Raw genomic sequence first — 19,339 nt, 5'->3', positions numbered from 1 at the left:
GTGCAGGCAGGGGTGGTGCTGCTGGGAGATCTGGGCACATCCCTGTGCTGCTGCAGGGCAGCCTCATCCCAGCAGTGAGCAGAGGGCACCAGGAGCTGGAAAGGGCACAAGGGGCTGGAAAGGGCACAAGGGGTGCCAAGGGCATCAGGGGCTGCCAAGGGCACCAGGGGATGGAAAGGGTTCCAGGGGCTGGAAAGGGCTCCAGGGGGTGCCAAGAGCTCCAGGACTGAAAGGGCACCAGGGGTGCCAAGGGCATCAGGGGCTGCAAAAGGCACCAGGGGCTGAAAGGGCAGGGATGAAAGGTACCAGGAACTGCAAAGGGCTCCAGGGCTGCAAAGGGCACAAGGGCTGTCAAGGGCAATGCTCTGCAGGGCAGCAGGAATTCTGAGCAGGATGCAATGATCGTGTGACACCCCACATGATGGAGATTCTCTGCTTGGAGCTCCTGGTGCCCTGCTGTTTATTTTTCATGCACACAGCAGCCCTGAGATGCAGGAACTTTCTGAAGACCACAGATGGGGCACCTGTGGATGGTGTCCCTGCCCGTGTGAGGGAAGTTCTGGCCCAGACTAGAGTGGAAGCATGTTTACTGCTTAAACTGGAGCTCACACCTCAACCTGGGCTCCTGGAGGATGGAGGAGGCAGACAGCTGATGTGCTCAAGACAGAAAACACCTTTGGACAAAGCACATTTCTGGTGAGTCTGAGAGTCCTGAGCATCCCATGGGAAGAGAGACCGGGTACTATGAGAGGAGAGGGATTTATCTTCATGTGAGAGGTGGAGGTGGCATGTCTAAGGGCAGGCTGAGCTGTGAGTCTGTCTGGCACAAGCTCTCAGACTAGAATAGGTTTCCATTTTCCAGGCAATCACAGAGGAACGAGATTGTCTCATTTTCTCGTGTGCATATATCTGGTCTCCCAGTTGCCGAGGCAACACTGTATATGTTTGCAGGCTGGAAGGATCTGGGGATGGAAAATGAAGCCAGGGAGTGGACTAAGGAGAGAAGTCCAGCAGGAATTTTCCCCATGACTTTTGGGGCCGATTGGCTAGCACTAATTTAAACCTCTCTCCGGGGATTAGTCATCCAACCTGAGATTTTCATTTTTATGATTTTGAATCAACCGCGGTGGCTCCTGGGAGGCCGTTTGTTCATGTTGAAATGAACCTCGTGGAGATGGAGGGGCTGCAGGATGGGAGCCAGCAGGGAGGGCAATTCCATAGAAACACAAACAAGGTACAACATCTTGCTCCAGCCTGTGGAAAGCTGAGCCCCCGAGGAGCAGCAGCTCCCTGGCAGTGCAGCCCGGTGGATACCTGCATTTTCCCCTGCAGGATGGATTCTGCATTTCAGTGCTTGATCCTGGTGTGCCTGCAGCCCCAGGGCTTGGGTTTTAGGATGCCTCAGGCACAGGGAGAAGCTGCTGGAAAAACCCTGCACGAAGCTCTTCATGCCAAGGAAGCTCCTGGTTGCAACTTTGAGAGTCCTGTGGCACAACTGAAGGTTCTGAGAAGTTTCTTTTTGTCCCAGATCTGGGATCATCATTTCCTGACAGATCTTGGTGCCTCAAGTTTGCACTCAAGGTGAGCCCTGCCCCCAGATTTGGAGCATCCCTTGGGCAGGGAAAGGGAGTGAACCCCAGGGGACACGGGAGCAGTTTTGTGGATGCCTTGAAGAGCTGAAGAAGGACATTGTTGACAATAATTAGTTTATTTACATTCAGTCCTGCTGCACTGCTCAGAAAGTCACAGTGGGTTCCTGCCTGCTCCAGAGAGGTTTTTGGGGATTCTGCCTTTTAAATTCTTACTGACTTGAAGGTTTATTTGTGTTACTGTGAGGGTTCTGAGGCCCTGGCACAGGGCGCCCAGAGCAGCTGTGGCTGCCCCATCACTGGAAGTGTCCAAGGCCAGGCTGGATGGGGCTTGTAGCAACCTGGGACAGTGGAAGGTGTCCCTGCCATAGTGGGTGGGACTGGATGGGCTTTAAAGTCCCTTCAAACCCAAACTAATGCCAAAATGCCTCAGGTTTTAGATTTTCTATTTTTCAGGTTCTGTGCTGCTTTAGTGTGTGGGTCTGGGGATGGTGAGCTCTGTGCACAGAGCAGGGACACAAAACAATTCCTGCTCCAGCTGGGCACCAAGGACAAATGATCCAAATCTCAGCCCAAGAGCACAAACCCCGTGGGCTGGAGAGAGAAAAACAAGGATGGGACTGCAGGGGCTAAAGCTGGAATGGGACAATGAACTGCAAGATGCAAATGGAGCAGAACTGATCCAAGGGAGAGACCCCGGGAGTGCTCGTGCATTTTGGGACCATTTTGGTTCATCTTGGGCTCATTCTGGGACCATTTTGGTTCATCTTGGGTGCAGCCCTGGCTGGGCTCTTGTGCTGCCCAAGGTGAATCCATTGAGGCCTTTTAATAAATCCCTGCTTTATTCTTTAACTCTGTCCAGCCTCTGTTCTAGGTCAGCCTTCCCAAGGCATCAATTTGGGATTCTACCCTGCAGCCTGAATTGCCCTGGCAGGGCCAGAGCCAGACCCACACAGGCACCTCCATCCTTCCCATCACTCTTTCCCCCACTCTACCTGGCACTTTGACCCTCCATGGACTGTGTGTGTGATGAAAAAGCCCCTTCAGTTCTTCAAAGCATTTTGGGGGTTTCCTGCAGCAGAAGTGACCTTTTCTCCACCTCTACCCCTGCCTGTGAATGGTGATTTGTGCTGCGACTTCAAAACTCCTGGCACAAGGTTGGTGTTTCTGCTGGGCAGCTTCCCCTGGCTTTTTTCATCTCAAGCAAATAAATAAGGCAAGAACTTCACAAGGAAAAGGGAAGCAGAGGAGGTGGCAGTGCCATTCCTGTTGGAAGCTGGCATTCCCCACCTCTGCTAAATGAGGTTCAGAGAGGACATCTGGGATGTGGATTTTTAATCTCCTCCTTTGATTTCACTGCACCGAGGTTGGGTTTTGCATCCTTTTTTGTTAATCACTTGAGAACAGACTTATAAATAGACAAACTGTCCAGGAATTGGTGTTCAAAAATCCTCCTTGCATGTAATACAGGATTCACTGAGTGTGGGGGTAGGGAGATGCTGGTGCTGAAGTTGATGCCTTGTGAAGGCTGACCTAGAACAGAGGCTGGACAGAGTTACAGAATAAAGCAGGGATTTATTAAAAGGCCTCAATGGATTCACCTTGGGCAGCACAAGAGCCCAGCCAGGGCTGCACCCAAGATGAACCAAAATGGTCCCAAAATGAACCCAAGATGAACCAAAATGGTCCCAAAATGCACGAGCGCTCCCGGGGTCTCTCCCTTGGATCAGTTCTGCTCCATTTGCACCTTGCAGTTCATTGTCCCATTCCAGCTTTAGCCCCTGCAGTCCCATCCTTGTTTTTCTCTCTCCAGCCCACGGTGTTTGTGCTCTTGGGCTGAGGTTTGGGTCATTTGTCCTTGGTGCCCAGCTGGAGCAGGAATTGTTTTGTCCCCCTGCTCTGTGCCCAGAGCTCAGCATCCCCTGATGTGAACCCAGCCCCACACACTAAAGCAGCACAGAACCTGAAAAATAGAAAAGCCAAAACCTGAGGCATCAAAATCCCCCTGGGATATTTCTCCAACCTCTCCCGTCCCCTCTCTGGGCCCTTCCCTGATGGTGACACTTGGCCTTGGGGCAGCTGCAAGGGGCACAGAGGGGTCTGTCTGTCTGTCTGTCCTTAGGGAGAGCAGGCTGAGCGGGGTGTGGATGTCTTGGAGCAGCATATGGAGGGTGCTTACAGCCAGAGTGTTTTCAGCTGTTGGGAAAAAGGCTGTAAAATGTGATTCCCACCATTCCAGCCCTCTGGGTTCGGACTACATCAAATTGGGTATTTTGCCTCTGGCACAAACCAAAACCTGATGTGCCAGAGGATGGTAAAGCCCTCACTTAATCCCTTTAATTGCTTAATACCACAGCCAGCAAGGAAATGTGTTCTGATCCCGTTAATCTTTGCTGTGAAAGAAAAGCTTTTGTAATTGTATCCGCAGCTCAAAACCCCCTGTTCTTCCCAGAGCCCAAAAACACACCCTTCCCATCACCAACAGCACCTTCAGCAGGCTAATGGGAGAGGCAGAAAATTATTGTTTCACTCATAAAACTCTTAAAAAATAAAAAAGAGGTGAAGCACAAGGTCCAGCTGAGCAGGATGGGCAAGGCAAAGGGACTGCCCCAATTCAGGGGATGCTCCAGGGAGCTGCCTGGATCCCTGCCAAGGTTTTTAGCCCCTCCAGTTTCCAAAGTAGCACACTTCATCCAAAGAGGAAGAGAGGAAAAGCTGGGAGGGAGGGAGGGTGTTTCTGGTATTGAGCAGCAGTGCAGGGCTATTTCTCTCAGCAGCTGACAGTGTAAATGCATTTCCTGGCAGGCAGCTCGCTCTGTATTAAAATTCTTGATGAAGATTATTAAAGTGTGTTTATGAAAAGCCTGCGAGTGCTTCTTGGACTGCGAGCTGCCTTTTCAGAATGACATGTTTGGGTGAGTGCTCAGGGGTTATTAAAACCAGGCTGGCCAAACCCACCCCATCCACTGGCTCCAGGTGGGATCTGCAGCAAACTGGACTGTCCCAGTTTGGTCAAAAGGGAACCAGTGTGGGGTGACTGTGGCTGCTGCAACCCCTGAACCATTCCCCAAAGCCTGAGTGTGTTCCGTGATTGTGGAATGGATGGATGGATGGATGGATGGATGGATGGATGGATGGATGGATGGATGGATGATGGATGGATGATGGATGGATGATGGATGGATGATGGATGGATGGATGGATGGATGGATGGATGGATGGATGGATGGATGATGGATGGATGGATGGATGGATGGATGGATGGATGGATGGGTGGATGATGGATGGATGGATGAGGGATGGATGGATGGATGAGGGATGGATGGATGGATGGATGGATGGATGGATGGATGGATGGATGGATGGATGATGGATGGATGAGGGATAGATGGATGGATGGATGATGGATGGATGGATGGATGGATGATGGATGGATGAGGGATAGATGGATGGATGGATGATGGATGGATGGATGATGGATGGATGAGGGATAGATGGATGGATGGATGGATGATGGATGGATGGATGATGGATAAGGGATGAGGGATGGACGGATGATGGATGGATGGAAGAGGGATGGATGGATGATGGATGGATGATGGATGGATGGATGGATGGATGGATGGATGGATGGATGGATGGATGGATGAGGGATGGATGGATGGATGGATGGATGGATGGATGGATGGATGGATGGATGGGGGAAGGATGGATGGATGGATGGATGGATGATGGATGGATGATGGATGGATGATGGATGGATGATGGATGATGGATGGATGGATGGATGATGGATGGATGGATGGATGGATGGATGATGGATGGATGATGGATGGATGGATGATGGATGGATGGATGGATGGATGGATGGATGGATGGATGGATGGATGATGGATGGGGGATGGATGGATGATGGACAGACAGATGGATGGGGGATGGATGGATGGATGGATGGATGGATGGATGGATGGATGGATGATGGATGGATGGATGGATGGATGGATGGATGGATGGATGGATGATGGATGGATGGATGGATGGATGGATGGATGGATGATGGATGGATGGATGGATGGATGGATGGATGGATGGATGGATGGATGGGGGATGGAGGGGTGGACGGATGGATGGATGGATGGATGGATGAGGGATGGGTGGACAGACAGATGGATGAGGGATGGATGACCCCCAGGTGGGTCAGGGCTGCAGTGAGGTGCCCAGGGATGCTGAGGAGCTGGGTCACTCCATTTTTCCCCCTGACAGGGCCCGTGGGGGCAGCTGCAGTCACCACCCCTGCACTGGTGCCAGTAAAGCTTTTAGGAGACGTTCCATGCTGGAGACAGCCATCAAATTCTAGACACAGATGAATGTCCCCATGGCAATGCCACCTCCTGTGCTGGCACCTGGAGGTGCTGTCACCCTGTCATCCTGGGCCCCAACTCCCTTTTCTCTATGCTCTTCCCTTCCCAGCCTGAGAGAGGGTTTTTCTAATGTGGGAGATCAGGTTGTATATCTAAATATATGTCCTTACAAAAAAAAAAAGTTTCCAAGAACAATGGTGGAAAGAGCCCAAAAATGTGCTAAGAAGGATGAATGCATTAGGCTTGGAGTCCAAGGAAAATATCAAAAGAGTGAATCAGAGAGAAAGAGAGGAAGAGGAAAGAAATAGAAACGTATGGAGTTCTTAAAAAGCCATTTTTTCCTTTTAATGTTCATGGCAGCTTTTCAATTTGAGCTTTGAGTGCAGGAGAAATGTGTCCACTGCTGCTGCCTGGAGCTGTGCTCTGAGGGGATGCAAAGGCATTGTAGCAGTGACACGTTCAATCTGGTTTCAATCCAGCCCCATTCAGAAATACAGAACAGTTTGGTCAGAGGGGACCTTTGGGGGTCACATTCTTAGAGGAACATCCCTTCATTCTTTGGGGTCTTACTCTGGGGTTTCCCTCTTGGCTCCTGCTGCCTCTGGCTCGTCTCTGTAAAACTCCACGTGTGCTGCAGAGTACCCAGCACATCCTCCTAACCCTGGGGGGGCAGAGACAGCGTGTCCTGGGCAAACCTGGGATTGTTCTCCTCCTCCAGCAAGTCTAAAGCTCTTCCCTTTCGAGAAAGGTGAATCCCATGTGATGCCAGTGATTTTTGTAATTGTATCTGTAGCTCAAACCCCCCTGTTCTTCCCAGAGCCCAAAATCACACCCTTCCCTTACCATCACCACCAGCAGCACCTTCAGCAGGGTAATGGGAGAGGTAGAAAATGCTGGTTTCAGCCTTAAAACCCCCAAAAATAAAAAAGAGGCAAAGCACAAGGTCCAGCTGAGCAGGAGGTGGGAGCAGGATGGCACTGGGCCATGGCAGGATGGTCCTGGTGCCACCCAGGCCATCTCAGGAGGACCAGGACAAGGGGGAATGGGTTAAAATTGCCAGAGAGCAGGGCTAGGAGGGATATGGGGATGGAATTGTGCCCTGGGAGGGTGGGCAGGCCCTGGCACAGGGTGCCCAGAGCAGCTGGGGCTGCCCCTGCATCCCTGGCAGTGTCCAAGGCCAGGCTGGACAGGGCTTGGAGCAGCCTGGGACAGGGGAAGGTGTCCCTGCCATGGCAGGGGTGGCACTGGATGGGCTTTAATTCCCCTCCAAACCATCCTGGGATTCTGAGTGTTGATGGAGCAGCCCAGCAGGATGAAATTTGTACGGGATGCTGAAGGTTTGGGACATTTCCTGGAGCAGGGCCAGCCCTGTGTCCTCTGCAGGTGGCACCACCCTGGGCTTAGGCTGGTTCTCTGTGTCTGCTGGTGGTGTCTGCTAGCTCAAGCATCAGCCTGGGTGTCCTGGCAGATCTCTGTCGCCTTTTGTGCTTTGGGCAGGCTAAACCCAAGCTGTCTTTTCCCTTATCCCCCCCCTTTGGTTGCTGGATCTGTCCCTTCACTCCTCCTGCAGCTCAGACCCCTTCCCAGATTATCAGAGATCCCAGCCTCAGGAGTGCTGATTGCTGAGGGCAGATGAGGAGGCTAGAAAACAAATATTGTGATAAAATCTTGATTTTGGTTGCATGAAGCAGGGAGAATGAGGGTCAGTGAGGATGGAGTGCTGGCTGCAGGCAGAGGTGGGAGGAGAGCTTGGGACATTGAGCCCAAATTCATACCCTGGTGACTGTGACATCCATCAGGGTTAAAGACAATCTGTGTCTCATTAATCATCTGATATAAACAGAGGGAGACTCACTGGAACAGAGTGGTGTCACTGGATGAATGGCCTGCAGTTGGAAAATAAACATTTCAAGCTCTGTCTCAGCGTTTATTTTTGCTAAATGCCTTCTCTGCACCCGGGTGTTCTGCTCACAGTGGGGAACCACTGCCCCAAATCCATCCCCAGGAGCAATGCTGGAGCAGGGACCTGGGCTGCTGGGGGAGAGATGCAACAAACAGAGCAGGAAAAATCCTGGAGCAGCCACAGTGGGGAACCACTGCCCCAAATCCATGCCCAGGCTGCTGTGTGGAGCAGCCAGAGCAGGCTGCCCTGCTGGGGAAGATGAAGCAGGAGAGCCTTATCAATATGATTGTCCAGCAAAAGATTTTGAGAATATAGAAACTATGAGTGAGATTGAAATGAAAGCAAGCTTTGAGATCCCTCAGTTACTGAACAACTGGAAAACAATGGTGTGGCTGCTGAAGGTGATCCCCTTTTGATGGAACAACACCCTCTGCTTGCAGACAGGCCCAAGGGGCAGAGCAGACCCTACAGCTTGGCAGAAGGGGCCCAAAGAGGAGTTTTTAGGGTTTAAAATGTAACATAGTATGGGAATGTAATGATTCTTATAGGCTGTATGTAAATGCTGTAGGATTTGTATTTTGGACTAGACTGGTTAGTGAGAATCAGAATATTCAACACAGAAGAAGATTTACTGTATTGAAACAGGAACTTCACTCTCTTACCCTTTTACTCTCTTATGCTTTTTACTCTCTCACTCTCTCACCCTCTCTCCCCTCTCTTCTCTCAGTCCTGCTCTGAGCTGTGCCTGGCAGCTCCCAGCAGGGCCCTGCACCCAGGCCCTTTGCAATAAACCCCAAGTTCCAGCCCTGGCTGCAGAGATCTCTGTCTCTGGTGTCTGTCCATCCCGACCATCCTACCCCCCCCCAGACGTTCCTACACTGCCCTGGGTGGTTTCATGCTTTAACTGAGAGCCAGAGGGTTTCTCTCCTGGTTTCCCCTGGGTTTTAGCAGGTGGGAGGTGCAGCATGGTTGGGTTTGGGCAGGGTGGCATCCCTGGAATCCCAGCCTGTGGTCAGCTGTGACCCAGGGAAGTGGCACTCGTGTCTCCACAGGTGCTGCCTACATCCACTGCTGCATTTCCACAAACCACAGTTGGTTTTTCTTCAAACCTCTCATTACTGTTGGGGTTTTTCCCTCCCCACTTCCCTCTGCACAAACCCACCAGGTGCAGTCTGGAATTACCCCAATATGTCTTTATTCTGATTTATTAACCTGCTTATTGTATAGATGATTAGAGACATGTTTGGGGAGATTTTACCACCTCAGAGCAGACATGAAGCTGTTACAGGGCAGTTAATCCTTTACAAATATGGTTTTAATCATGCCACATTTCACACACAAGCACTGTCTTATTCCCTGTAATGGATAGCTGGCAACCTCAGTATAAAGAATTTAATTTCAAGCTATTATTTTCCCACAGGCTCATTAACTTCTGCTGCTCAGGAGATATTAACAAAACCACAAGTGCACAGCTCAGCTACAATATCCAACCCTTCCACATCCCTCCAGGATCCCAGCTAGTGCATTTGCTGTACAAGGATCTCCACAGGGAGAGGGATTGCTGAGCCCTGAGCAGGTGAGTGGATTTTGCTGCATCAATGGACCTGTTACCTGATTATTATTTTTACCATATCTCAGTGCACCTTGTTCCACCTTTGCCATGCTGCCTGTTGAGGTTGCAAGAAGCTGGAAGTACAACCTATCCCCCCTGCTGTGACATCAGGAATAATAAATTCCATTAGAAATGGCATTTTGGCCTTTAGGTTTCTGCTGGTGAGAAGAAAGCAACGCTTGGTAGGAAAATAAATGACATAAGCATTGGCTTTTCCTGTGCCTGCTGACTTGCCATGCCATCCAGCCTGGTTCCCATCCAGCCACTCCCTAGGATGGGCTGGTTACAGGAGAAGACAGGTGGAGAAAAGAAAGAATTTCCACTGAATTAAATTATTTGAGCTGAAAAAATAAACTCTTGGCACAGCCTGGAGCCAGTGCCTGCCTGCTGCCTCCCCAGCTCAGCAGGAGATGCTGCCATGCAGCAGGAGAGCTCCCTGCCATCCCAGCTGAGCCAGGGAAATGCACATGTGTGGGACCCCACAGTGTCACCAGCCAGGGCCATGTACAGACCTGGAACGGGATGGGATTGCTGTGGAACTGCCTTGAGCTGTTTGATTTTTCAGCATCAGTCTCATTACATGGTTATGGCAATGGGAAGATGCCACCAGCTCACATCTCAGGCAGCAGACCAAGAACTTAATGTTACAACTGACTTTATAAGCTTCTTGACCAATCACACAAAGCAAAATCACATTGACAGTAGCTCTGTCTAACCACTATAAGCACACGTACCTTTGGTTAAACAATGTTTGCTTATTTTGAATACAATACCTGCTTGTAAGCCTTAAAACACAATGCACAGAGCTCCATTATTAAGCTTAGAACTTCCTAATATCTTGCTAGATAAACTTTTCTGTAGCTTAGAGAGTTATTCTAGACAAGTGTTAATACACAGACCATTGTTCTATTTGTCTTTGCTTTTCTACAGTTTAAATAATTTTTCTGCTGACCAATCTCATGGCTGCTGCTTAGCTCTGCTCACAGTTCTGCTGTCTCTGAGGCCTGCATCTTGCAGCTTTCCCAAAACCCTCTGATTTTGTGGATTCCCACACGCAGCACCCCCTGGCCGTGTCCCCAGGGTGCCACTGCCTCCAGTGTGCCCAGGGCTGGCTGGCAGGGAGGGGACAGCAGCCCTTTGCCCTGGCACAGAGCAGGGACCCCTGAGCTGCTGGGAGCCCTGGCTGCCCCCCCCCCCGTGTGGCTCTGTTGTGTCTGGGCCTCCACACTGGGGGGTTTTGTCCCCAGCCCCGCCCTGCCCTTCTCCCCCAGCCCCAGGGCAGGGAGGACAAGGGGACATTCTTTGGAGAACAGTGGGGGATCTCAGAGCAGGGCAGCCAGCCCACGCTGCCCTCCACACCTGGGTCACGCTGGGCACTGGCATTTTTGGGACTGTCTGGGCACCACAATGAGCTGAGCACAGAGGAGGGTGAGGAGATGGGGCCAGGGCTTGGGGCAGCCGGGGAGAGGGGACATCCCACAGACCCTGCAAGCAGCACTGCAAGCCTGGAGCAGCCCAGGGAGTGAGCGCTGAGGGCCTGAGCCATTCCCTGCTGGCTTTGCAGTGTCCCCCTGGCACCCCACGTCTGTGGGAGCCCCCCAACCCCACTTGCTGTTTGGTTTGGACTGAGGGAGGCTTTGTCTGCAGAATTTTCCACAGTCCACCTCCTAAACTTCCCCATTCATGGCCTTCAGCACACCCAGCAGCTCCCAGCAGGTCAAATATTCTGATGGCCAGGTGCTGCTTGCATGCCTGGCCTCCCCACAGGGGAGGATGTTGGTGGGTGGGTGGGATGCTGAGTGAGACCTCCCTTTCCTGCCCCTCTGCCCAGGATCCCTTCCAGCACGGCTGTTTCCACTCTCCCTTTCCATGAGAAACTGCCCTGCCTTGCTTCCTGCAGGGGATGAGCTCTGGAAGGCTCCCAGTGACCATGCACAGGGTGTGGAGGGCACCAGGAGCCCAGGGAGGATGCAGGGGGCTGCAGGGTGAGTGAGGATGCCCAAGAGTTGCTGTGGAAACGTGAAAGAAAAGGGGGAAAAGCCACTAAGCCCAGCCAAGGATGGAGTGCTCTCCATCCATGCAGACCTTTCCTTCATGATATATTTACTGTTAAAAAGTTAAAATGTGCATTTTGCACAGCTCAAATCCCAGCAAGAACAAGGTCTGGGGAAGGGGGGGAAGCAGAGTGAAGCAGGGCTGGGTGGGTTGATGTCCCCCTGGCTGCCTGGGGCTATCAAACCCTGGCTTTGGGCTAGGGCTGGGCTCTGTGTTGGGCAGAGGGTGAGACCCCATCTGTGGGAGAACCAAGACTTGGCCCTCCTGGGTCAGGCTCAGGAGGGCCGAGAGCAGCCGATGTGCAAAACCTCTGGGATTTTTTCCCTTTTATCCCATCACAAAAACCTCCCCTCGGGAGTTTTTCCCACCAGCCTTCCTCTGCACAAGCAGGAACCTCCCTGAGGGTGGCCGAATTTCCACCACGGCTTTCCAGGGGATTCCTCCCCCTTTCCTGCTCGGCTCTCTCCCTGCCTGTGCAGCTGTGGAGCAGGGATGGTGCAGGGCCAGCTCTCCCCACGGGTTTGCAATAAAGCTGTCGGCAGCGGCGGGGCCGGGCGGGCCGGGGCTGGGGATGCGATTTGGGAGGCAGAGCTTCCCCTCCATCCCTCCACCACCGCCGCCGGGGCCAGCAGACAGAGCTGGCACTGCTCCCACCTGAGCAGCGGCCAGAGGCAGCCAAGATGTCTGGCGAGGAGGAAGAGGCTGTCTGTGAGCACCGAGGGGAGATCTCCACAGACCCCCTCTGCCTCATGCAGCTCCCCAAAGGCATTAGCAAGGCCAGGAGCAGGCAGAGAGGTGTCAGGATCTCCATCAGAAACCCTAAATGTAAACCTAGCCACAACCCTTATCATAATCCTAATCTGATCCTAACCCTACCCTGATACTGAACATAACCCTACAGCTAGTCCTAAACCTAACCCTAAACCAAATCCTTACCCAAACCATAATCCTAAACCTAATCCTAACCATAATTCTAACCACAACTCTAAACAAAATTCTAAAGCTAAACCTAACAGTAAACCTCCCCTTAACTCTAAAATTCATCCTAACCCTAAACCTAACCCTAACCCAAATTCTAATACTAACCCAAAACCTATTCCAAAGCCTAACACTAACCCTAATGTTAATCCTAACCCAAATCCTGACCATAGCCCTAACCCTAACCCTAACCCAACCCTAAACCCTAACCCTCACCCTAACCCTAACCCTAACCCTAACCCTAACCCTTCCATCCCTCCATCACCGCCTGCCAGGGGCCAGGGACAGAGCTGGCACTGCTCCCACCAGAGGAGCGGCCAGAGGCAGCCAAGATGTCTGGTGAGGAGGAAGAGGCGTCTGTGAGCACCAAGGGGAGCCCTCCACAGACCCTCTCTGCCCCATCCAGCCCCCAAAGGCATTCCCAAAGCCAGGACCAGGCAGAGAGTTATTGGGCTCTCCATCAGAAAGATCTCCATCCTAACCCTGACCTTGATCATAATCCTAATCCAGACCTTAACCCTAACCCAAACCCTAAACCTAATCCCACAGCTAAGAACATGCAGAGAATTTTCTGGAGCTCCATCAGAAAGAGAAACCCTAATCCTACACCTAATTCTAACCCTACTCATAATGCTAATCCAGAACCTAACGCTAACCCTAATCCTAACCCTAAACCTCAAACTAACACTAAGACAAACCCTAAACCTAATCCTGACCCAAATCCTAATCCTAACCCTAATCCTAACCCTAACTCTAACCACAACCCTAAATGAAATCCTTACCCTAAACCTAACCATAATCCTAACTCAAACCCTAAGCATCACCCTAACCCTAAAACTAACCTGGACTCTAATGCTAACCTTAAACCTATACCTAAACCTGACCCTAATCCTAATGCTAACCTTAACACTAATCTCAATCCTAATCCTGAGCCTAACCCTAACTCCAACCCTAACTTTAAACCTATACCTAATCCTGACCCTATGCTGACTCTAATCCTAATACTAATCCTAATCCTGACCCCAACCCTAACTCCAACCCTAATCCTAACACTAACCCTAAACCTAATCCTGACCCCAACCCAAATCCTAACCCAATCCTAATCTTAACCCAAATCCTAACCGCAACCCTACCCCTACCCCTAACCCCAACCCCAATCCTAACCCAAACCCTAACCCTAAGGACCATCAGCCTTGCACATGCCAGGGACATTTTTGCCCCTTCCCAAAGTGTTCTTGCACCGTGCATGGGGAAACTGAGGCAGGGGTTCCCAGAGGGGATGCTCCACAATCCCCCAGCAGCAGAACCCCTCAGTCCCACAGGAGGTGCTAAGGAAATAAGGAATTTCCATCCTGCCAAAAATTCAAACGTTTCAGACTGTGTGGGGTTCATCTTTAAATAGAGAAGTTTGGAATTTCACCTACAGAGGAGAAATTTCCTCTTGTCTTTACAAATCAGGCTGAATACAGGAGAGGAACAAGCACAGGACAAGGGCTGACCCTCCCCAAACACAACACTCTCAGAACCCTGCAGAAGTGTTCTCTGAAGAGGTTTTCATCAAACCAAAATGTGCCTGCAAAATGCTGTCTGCTAAAACTCTGCTCAGCTGGAAAAACACTGTCTAGCTTTTTCCCTTGAAGTTATCTCCCTAGACCTCATACAAAGTCTTATTTTTTCACTCCTTTCTGAGATGGGCTCCAATTCTCTACCTCAAGGTGCCCACAAATCATTATTTTCTTCTCTTTTTATTTAATTTCTTAAATTTCCTTCCTTTTAAAAAAAAATCTTTAATTTCCTTTGCTTTTTGATTTCATTTCAATTGTGTCTGTTCCTGCTGTGGGTTTGATTCACTCACAGATGTCTCTGAGCTTCTCAGTGAGTTTCAGAACAAGAAATGTCTTTTTAGAAATGTGTTTTCTTATTTGGCACTGCAGATGCTGCTGAAATTATTCAGGATGTGAAATAAAGCAGCCATCAGGTATCTCTGAAAATTCAAAGAGAGGGAAAACTGGGGTGGGGATGGGATGGGATGGGATGGGATGGGATGGGATGGGATGGGGTTTGTGTGGAGGTTTCAGTCATTGGTTTCTCTGTGTCTGGATTGAAGGCACTTGGGACAGTAGTTCATGCTCAGACTCAGGTGTTCATTATTTCTTATCAGTAAAACAGTCTCACTGCTGTGAGTTCTGCAGCTTTTCATTAGAAGGCACAAAATGGCCAACAATCTCTTGTTACAAGGTCTTTTAAGACTAAACTATCCAATTAAGAACTGACACCTGGATTATTTTCCCTTTTAACCCAATAACTGATCCCAAAGAGCCCACAATGCAGACTTTTCTGCCCAATTACAAAATGCCACCAAAACCCAAGAAGAAGAAGGAAGAAGAAGCACGAAGAAGAACCCCAGGATGACACCCTGTGCCCTCCATCTTGCTTCCATCCATAACACACTAAAAATCCCAAAACCTCAATTTCTCACCAAGTGATGCACCTACACTACTCTCTGTAATCTATTTCACACTTTTGTGGGTTCCAGTCTGTCTTGAAGTCTGGGAAACTTTCTCCATGGATGAGGGTCAAAGTCAGTGCTGCCCTGGGGGTCAGGGCACCCCAGAGCAGACACAGAAATATTCCTGGTGCCCTGGGTTTCCACAGGGATGGGGATGGGATGGGATGGGATGGGATGGGATGGGATGGGATGGGATGGGATGGGATGGGATGGGATGGGATGGGATGGGATGGGATGGGATGGGATGGGATCCATGGGATGGGATCCATGGGATGGGATGGGGATGGGATGGGATGGGATGGGGATGGGGATGGGATGGGATCCATGGGATGGGATGGGGATGGGGATGGGATGGGATGGGGATGGGATGGGATGGGGATGGGGATGGGATGGGATGGGATGGGATGGGATGGGATGGGGATGGGGATGGGATGGGGATGGGATGGGATGGGGATGGGATGGGGATGGGGATGGGATGGGGATGGGATGGGGATGGGATGGGGATGGGATGGGGATGGGGATGGGGATGGGGATGGGATGGGGATGGGATGGGATGGGGATGGGGATGGGATGGGGATGGGATGGGGATGGGGATGGGATGGGGATGGGATGGGGATGGGGATGGGGATGGGATGGGGATGGGGATGGGGATGGGGATGGGATGGGGATGGGATGGGGATGGGATGGGGATGGGGATGGGATGGGATGAGATGGATTGGGATGGGGATGGGGATGGGGATGGGATGGGGATGGGATGGGGATGGGGATGGGATGGGGATGGGATGGGATGGGATGGATTGGGATGGGGATGGGGATGGGGATGGGATGGGGATGGGATGGGGATGGGGATGGGGATGGGATGGGATGGGGATGGGATGGATTGGGATGGGGATGGGGATGGGATGGGATGGGGATGGGGATGGGGATGGGATGGGGATGGGGATGGGATGGGGATGGGGATGGGGATGGGGATGGGGATGGGATGGGGATGGGGATGGGATGGGATGGGGATGGGGATGGGGATGGGGATGGGATGGGGATGAGATGGATTTGTGATGCTCTCAGCCCACAATACTCCTGGGAAGCTGTAAAGGCATGGAGACAGTTGTGTGCATGGAAGCAGCTCCTGCCTCATGCCCTGCCATGTCCTGGGACATGAGGACATTAATTTGGACCTTTATGCTTCAGTCCTTGTCTCTCAGGCACATGGTGGGATTTTTGGAGTTGTCCTGTGCAGGGCCAGGGTTTGAGCTGGATGGTCCTTGTGGGTCCTTCCCAGCTGAGCATATTCTGCAATTCTAATCTGTGGTTCCTGTGTTATTTCTGTTCATCCTGGTACCCAGGGAATGCTGGGGTCAGGAGGAGCTCTGGCCCTTTCCAGAGGCCTTGGCAAGGGATGGAGAGGTATTTCTGTATCAGCTGGGGTCACTGGGAGCTCCAGGCTGACTTTCTCATGGGAAGAGCAGCCTTGGTCAGTCTGAGTGACCCCTCCTGTGTGGATTTGTGCATTTGGGGCTGGGTGGGCTCTTATTTCCTTGGTGCATTCACCTCTCTGCCTCTCTCACAAATGTAAATCCTGTGTTAGATCCAGCAGTGGGTGTTTTATCAAAGCAAGATGAAGAGCCACCAAAAGAGCAAAAATTAATAGTTAAAGGGATGAGGATGGGTTCCAAATCACCATTTTGGTGATCCTGCCCCCATAGCAAACAGTGGCCCTGGCCAAGCCCGGAAGGGAAGGAAAGGAAGGGAAGGAAAGGAAGGAAAGGAAGGAAAGGAAGGGAAGGAAGGGAAGGAAGGAGGGAGGAGTCTGGCTGTGATTTCACAATTCCCCTGGAGGCTGAGGATGCTCACAGGACTGACAAGCCCAGTGAACCCCAGAGCCCCCAGTGCAGCTGACAGCTCGGCTGGGAACAGACACAGCCCCATCCTGCCCTGGTGTTGTTGTTGGCAGGCAGGCCTGGAGGCCTCCAGGTTGCATTTGTCAAGAGCACAAACTCAGGAAAATTGTTCTCATCTGAACAAACACCATCAGTTGCTGCCAGCTGTTCCAGTGCCCCAGCAGAGGGTTCACAGGGCTGGGCCTCTTCCCCAGCCTGGGCTACTGGTTTGACTGGCAGGCCAGTCTCTTGTCTCTCTCTCTGGGATGTTTTCAGGGGGTGTTTTGTTGCTCATCCCTCTCCACCTTCCATCCAGGTGAAGGAATGGGGTCAGTGTGGACACCTGTCAGAACCCAGGAAATTCCTCTGGCTGCCCTGGAGGACTCAAGCCCCTGCCCAGGGGGCTCAGAGACCTTGGCACAGAATCCCAGACCCCTGTGCCTTTGATTTAGCCCTTGGAAAAACAATTACCAACCTTAGATGAAGAATTGCAAGCCACGACAGTTTAAGTAGAATGATAGTGAATTTATCACAGGGTGAAAAATCGATTTTTTGGGGTTTTTAGAATGGGGGTTCAGGAGGCAAGATGGAGGAATTGGGCATGTCCAGCCTTTCTCCTTCTTCTTCTTGGCCTCCATCTTCTGCTGCGATGGTGGCACTTTGGGATTGGTTTAGAGTAGAAGCTCACTGTCTAACATAGGTGATGGGTATTGGGAAGTTATTGTAAATATTGTACACATAGTTTTTAGTTTAAAAAGATAACACAGCCCCAGGGGCAGGCAGAGTGCCTCTGTCTGTCCTGCTGAGCAGACCTTGGCTGGACAGGAGGAAGAATTTTATAGGTAAGAAACAATAAACAACCTTGAGACCAAGAAATGAAGAGCTCTGACTCCTTCTTCGAGTGCTTAGAGAGTTTCTAACACATCTTGGGGTCACTGTGAGCAGCAGAGATCCCGAGAGTCACCCTGAGCACTGCCTTCTCCCTGCTCCCCTGGGACACAGGGAGGGGTTCTGTGGCTGGGTTGCACTTCCCAGAGGGTGGGAGGATGGCAGGAGGGTTGGAGTGAAAGTTCTGCAAGCAGCACCAGCTTTGCCTCGTGGATGTATTTGTTTGTGCTGGTTTCACACTGGAATGATCAGTGTGTGTGTCACTGCTGAGGGGCAGAGCCACACCAGGGAATGCCCTCTGGCATCTGCCTCTCTCCAAACACACTCACTTTTAGCCTTTCTCTAGGTTTTTTCCCCCAAAATCCAGCTCCTGTCCTGCCTTTGGGATCAGCCCTGCAGAGTGTCAGGTGGGGGTGGCAGCACAGCTCGTGTCACTTTTACAGCTGCACAAAACCACCAGGGAAAGTCTCTCACACAGACAAACCCATGGGTTCCTGCCCTCCCTCATGTTGTGTTGTGATCTCAGGGTTTACCCCAGAACCTCGGGTCCCTCCCCTGCAGATTCCCTCCCAGGTGTGTCAGTCCCCTCTCCTTTCCCCTCCCTGACCCCTCCCAGCACTGTCTGTCAGTCCTGGCATTCCAGAAGGGCATCAGTGATTGGCAGATCCAAAGGATGCCCTCTGTCCCTGGGGGCATTGGGCCATCCAGGTGTCCTTTGTCCCTTTGTCCCTCCCCTCCTGTCCCTGCTTGGTGCCTCCCTGCCCCTTCCCTGCCCCTCTCCCCGGGGTTAAAGGAGCAGCAGCCACGGGCTCAGGGAGTTCTGTTGGAGCTGGTGCTGCATTCAGAGGCCTGAGGGCCAGAATAAAGCTCTGGATCCAAACCCTCCATCAGAACCGACTCCTTTCCTTCACCATTGCCTTAAAGCTTCTCTGCCAGAGGGAAACCTGAGGAGCAGCTCCATCCCAGCACCACCAGAGCTCCTGCAGGCCTGGACTTGTCCCCACGTGCCAACTGCAGCACCCAGGCAGGAAAGAGTGTCTGTGGGGTGAAACACCACACACCCAGCAGCCAAAAGTGTCTGTGGGGTGAAACACCACACACCCAGGCAGCCCAAAGTGTCTGTGGGTGAAACACCACACACCCAGGCAGCCAAAAGTGTCTGTGGGGTGAAACACCACACACCCAGCCAGCCAAAAGTGTCTGTGGGGTGAAACACCACACACCCAGCCAGCCAAAAGTGTCTGTGGGGTGAAACACCACAGTGCTGCTGTTTGGTTCAGCACCAAGGCCCAGACAAGCTCAGGCACACCCTGTCCAGCTATATTGGTAATATTCAATACCCTCAGCCCTCTCCCTGCAAGGAGGAATGATTTCCCAGGCTCAGAGCGTGGCTGTGCTGTGAGCAGGGCCATGCTGGCAGATGTGCTGTCCCCGTGTCCCCCAGCCAACGCAAACAGCACCGAGTGACCCAGTAACATATTTTATATTGCATTAAAATGTCGTCTGCTCTTCACAGTGCTGCCTGCTGGGTGTCTGCTGCACAGGAATTTCTGTGCCCTGAGAAGAG

The 19,339-nt window shown here is 51.7% G+C and overlaps 1 long non-coding RNA gene across 1 annotated transcript; it reads left to right on the top strand.

Moving 5' to 3' along the window:
- The first annotated feature begins 504 nt into the window (after positions 1-504).
- Positions 505-14,495, top strand: LOC143695624 (uncharacterized). Its single transcript, XR_013185018.1, has 3 exons — positions 505-696; positions 9,274-9,429; positions 14,433-14,495. It is a non-coding gene; the product is annotated as an uncharacterized LOC143695624 (long non-coding RNA).
- Positions 14,496-19,339: the final 4,844 nt, after the last annotated feature.

Source organism: Agelaius phoeniceus, chromosome 23 (genome assembly GCF_051311805.1).
Source record: "Agelaius phoeniceus isolate bAgePho1 chromosome 23, bAgePho1.hap1, whole genome shotgun sequence".
NCBI lineage: Eukaryota > Metazoa > Chordata > Aves > Passeriformes > Icteridae > Agelaius > Agelaius phoeniceus.
The sequence above is the reverse complement of the archived record's forward strand: the minus strand, read 5'-3'. Positions and strand labels throughout refer to the sequence as shown.